This window comes from Gloeophyllum trabeum (genome assembly GCF_000344685.1).
Source record: "Gloeophyllum trabeum ATCC 11539 unplaced genomic scaffold GLOTRscaffold_00006, whole genome shotgun sequence".
NCBI classification, from domain to species: domain Eukaryota; kingdom Fungi; phylum Basidiomycota; class Agaricomycetes; order Gloeophyllales; family Gloeophyllaceae; genus Gloeophyllum; species Gloeophyllum trabeum.
In genome coordinates this window covers 1,657,566-1,662,590 of record NW_006920415.1, presented here as the reverse complement: position 1 = coordinate 1,662,590, position 5,025 = coordinate 1,657,566, and positions in this window count along the sequence as shown.

Below are 5,025 nucleotides of genomic sequence, written 5' to 3'. Positions count from 1 at the left end.
TGATGGCACTCTTGTGGACCTGGACGGTTCAGTAACCGGTCATAACTAGGAAGTTTGGGTAAACTTCGACCATAGGAAGGGGGTAATGTTATGATTTTCCATGCTATCTCATTCCATTTCCATTCCGAGCATTGCTATTGGACAGTACCTTTCTCTGAGTAGACCTTCCCACGGACGCTATCTTCTTCTCACACGTTATCTCCCTTGACTCACCTTCTACCAATAGGCGCCCTTGTATTTCTCATTTCTCTGAGTTACGTTCTCACAGGATGGCTTACGCGTCCTTTCTTATTGTTCTCTCCTTTGGGTATTAACCCCTATACCAGTTACTATATATACTGTAGGAAAACCCATGTATTCCTTAGTTCAACCTCCTGTTGAATACAGCGATTACCTGGACTCTTGACTTGACCGTTGGCATTGGCCCGGCCAGACCTACCTTTCAGTACGCTTACTGAGGTAGTGACGACATAACTGTTGGCACGTGGCCCAGTTATCTCAAGACGACTAGTTAGGACATCGCTTCCTAACAAAAACTCACCTTTCATGGCCGTTTTGCAATTGTTTGTTTTTGCGGCACCTTGTGCAGCAGGAATTTCCAGTGTGTCTGTCGTTCTGCAATCAGCTGAAGACTGCACGGGTGTTGCCGCTCAGTACTCCAAAAATGGTTATTACAGCAATCCGGAAAACGATGTGGCCTCCAGGAAATACGACAAAATACGCAAGAACTTACCTCAATGGGTTCCACTCAAGTACAGGATTTGGAGCAAATTATGTGGTTGTGCCTTTCTGAGCTGTCAACATGGGACGGAAGTGGTGTCCTGACTAGTGTTCAGTGAAAAAGGTCCCAGACCTAATCTTCCATGTTAATTAACCGAGTGCCACAGGGGAAGGCTAATTCACCTCTGTATTTTACCCGTTAATTAACCGATTCAAAAACAAATAAAAATTTCCATTAATTTACTGAGTACATTAGGCCTATTTGACTTGTAAATTAATGCCCTCAGGTCGTCCCATACTAACTCGGTCCTCTAGTTGTTCCTCCGGAGTGCGATGATTCTGGTCATCGTCTGGTAAGGCAGTGTCTGCGATAGGCATTCCAGATATTCTCCCAATGAATGCACACGATTGTCAGCCATATCTCTCTGCACAAGATGCAGAGCAAAGAAAAAAGGAGAGCGATGGCGATGATGTCTTGGGCTTCAGTTACCGGTTTGTTATTTTCCAATAGTCCTCAGGCTTTCACTAGTAGTACATTTCCTGAGAACTGATATTAAAAACACTACAAATGCATTCCTATGGCTGTTGAGCTATCCCTGCAGGTCAAGGGTCATGATCATCTATGAAGCAAGGGCAACATGTGGGATGCATTTGGGATGAATCATCCCTAATTTACCCTATTTCACCTGACATTTTCCTGCAAGGTGTGGCTCACTGGTAAATTACTGGTGAATTAGGTGGTGTTAATTAACAGGGTTAATTACTGTTGCCATTTTCACAGAACACTAGTCTTGACACCAAATGGAGTGATTTTGATCACTTACCACTGTATTTTTGGAAGCTGCAATTTCGCATCATTTTGCAGATTGCTGTAAGGTCATGGACCCTTGACTTCAGTCAGCCAATGAGCAAACAGAATTCCGAACCAACACAGCGCACGCCTCAACTACCGACTACAAGTCGTGGGTGTAGTGAGTTCCCATGGTAACCGGCAACAATGATGGAGGTGAAAACAGCGCAGAAGGACTGACTCACTGTAAGATTTCGAAAATATATGGAGGGGCATCACCCCAAAACAGGCCTTCATAGCACTAAGGATGGAAAGTGAAGAAAAACTCAGGGAGGAAATAGGCAATAAGTGCTACCACAGACTACAAAATTGGTTTTGTAGTGAAGTTGTAGTCTTGCATACAGGCGGACTTTCACACTTGTAGTAATGACTACACAGAATTAGTCTCACGCATTCTCAGCATTGCCATTCCCACGGGGTACAACGTTTGGCAACACTCATTTCGGCCGGTATAGACTCATCCTTCATAAACTCAGGACTCGTAATATCCAACATTTCCACGCTGAGCTACCTGAACATAAACCCTGCTCATTTCGTCCTACCAGCAACTCTGGATAGTGTGGCATCAATACAAGACGAGGAAACAGAGAAACAGATGACCAATGTCCAGTGAACTCGCCTACCTACCTGACGATGTCCCTATGTGGTAAGAGGTATTTCGGATGGGTGTTGATAGGCATCAGAATGACTTGTTGACTTCCCTCAGCATCATGATAGAGATCCAGTGAATGGCATCCTACTCGATATGCATTCTCAGGGAAGCCATTCTGAGCTGCACCAAAGGTGACTGGCCTTACTGGACACATCTCCAGAGTGTGTACAATTCTGTTTTGGCTTTTGCGTCGCTCCTCTCTGAATGTCGTCCAGGCAGGGGACACATTCAAGGTCGCTATCATAACCCTCATGAAGGCCGCAATAATTCAAGGCAACCAGATTGGCTTGCACAACCAGCTTGAATCAATGAATCACCTGCCAGTGATCATCGCAAACTACAGGGGGCATCCATGTCAGCGATCCGTGAAACCAACTACCCCAACTAGTGTTAATCAGCGGTCACAGGTCCAGGCTCTTGATTGGATGAACACTGGTGCTGCGGTGATGGCGGATAGTGTGGTGACACGTAGATTAGATCACAAAAATGGCATGCTTCACCTGTGATATTGCCCTGATGAGAGCATCTGGAAGGTCCCATAAGCCATGTATATAAGTTATAATATATTTTGCTAGGTTTTTGTCAAGAATGTAGCTGTTGTGAATTGAGATATTCCATTGATCATGAGCAATGCTGCTCAGGCATGTAATCTAATCTATATCTCACCATGCTCTCTTTCATCACCACAGCACTAGTGTAATTCCAATCAAGAGCCAGGACCCCATGACTGCCAATTAACACCAGTCGGGGTAGTTCATCAGGACCAAGGGTAATCTCCATCTCGGCTATATGGAGCCTCATGGAGCCCCGGAGCAACAGAGAGGCCCCCCAATCATCCCGGGATGGCCATCTCCATCCTGAGCCAGACAGAGACGGCATCTCCAGATGGAGACTCCTGGAGACACCATGCGGCTGTGGTGGGAGTTGTACACCTGACACTTGCTGTCTAGCCTTCACATATGACAGACTATGAGTTCATGTTTCTGCTATACATACATTTCTTTCCGTGCAAGCAAAATTCAGATCAGATCATTGTATATTATATGGGACATGTCTCTGGACCTAGAGCTCATCTTTCTCCAAGGTTGGGTGTGGGTGACACTGCAGCTCTGCCATGCTGACCCCGGTGATAAGCCTCAGGATCGTCTGACCCCCGAAAACGAGGACTCAGCACATCGTACAAGCCCTCCGGAGCTTATTCGACACAGCACTCACACGCCTCTAGGCTTCTATGGGCTCTAAAGACTTGCTCTATTTTAGCTCCAGACTTCCTAGCATCCTTGAGGCATACACGGACCCATTCCGCGATTTATCTCCGCGAACAGGAGCTCCGGAGCGACTTAACCAATGCGACTTCTAGATGAATTAGCTCTGGGGCCCGCGGATGCTTCTATTGAGGGGCGTCATCCTCATGCCCAACCTCCAACACTCACTCCCTCTCGTTTCCATCAAACTACCGAAGGTGCGGACGCATACGAGTCACCATGAGGTCAGCATCAGTCAGCGAACGGCCGGAGGTAATTAGCATGTGACCGGCGCACTGTGTGGAGTGATGGGACTGCTTAGGGCAGGTGGCGGAGCGTCGAGGCGACCTGGGACGAGCAAGAGGGAGCGCAAGAGAGTCGTATGGTGTATGGTATAACGGCGGCAAGTGCTGAGCAATCTTGTGGGTAGCGGCGTTTATTTGTTATTTATCTCCAGATGGTTGCAAAGCCATTCCTGTAGTATAAATTGTACAAAGTAGCATACAGAAAAACAAGTTTTGTACTTCACCATCTCAGAGAATTAGCGTTATGATCTCAGCGACCCTCGAAGTTCGAAAGCGTCAAACTTAGCGACTTATAACCGATCCTAGCTTTGCCAATAGGCCTGACTCGTCAAGTGATTTATCTCCGCCGTCGATTTAATTATCTCCGGTGTGTCCTACATAGCAAAATAAAATTAACCAAGTCTCTCTAGCAATTTCTACCCCTGCGAGCACGATCCTACAACAGGTGTCGTTGCTTGTGACTTTGATTGCGACTCTTCGGAGATAAATACTCCGGAGCGTTGATAGGCACTAACACACGACAACACCAAAGACCAAAAAGAAATAAAACCTAAAACACCCAGTGGTATGGGTGTAGGCGGTCTAAGGCGATTGAAGGGTAATATTTAAGTTCGAAGGGAGGGGGAGAAGTTAGACGCCGTAGGGTAGCCCGTAGGAAAACCTGAAACAAACAAAATCTTGAGGCCTGAAACAAACAGTATAGCGATTCTCCGGAGTATTTATCTCCGAAGTTCGCCAGTAACCCGGGTGGGGAGTTCCACTGAACCCGAACAATAGTCTCGTGCCTACAGACGCTTGGTGAATTTTATACTTTAAATCTGGAGCTTACTTGGATCGATACGTGATGGCGGAGTTATCTAGTTTCGACGAGTCCGGCCTATTGGCAAAGCTAGGATTGATTGTAGACGCTAAGTCCGACGCGAAGGGACTCTGAGGGTCGCTGAGACGATAATTCTGGTACGCTGAGAGGGTGAAGTACAAAACTTAGATTTTCCACTACGCTCTATACATTTTTATGCTATTGGAATGGTTTCGCGTCCACCCGGAGTTAAATAACAAATATGCTCTGCATCCCACACAATTACTCAGCCTTTGCCCACCGCTATACCATGTCCCATACGATCCTGCCGTGTTTCCACGTGCTCGTCCTAGGTCCTACAGGTAGCCTCGACGCGTCAATGCTCGCTTGAAGTGCCTCATCACGCGGTACTGCAGGCTGATCACATGCGGATTAGCTCCGGCCGCTTGCTGACT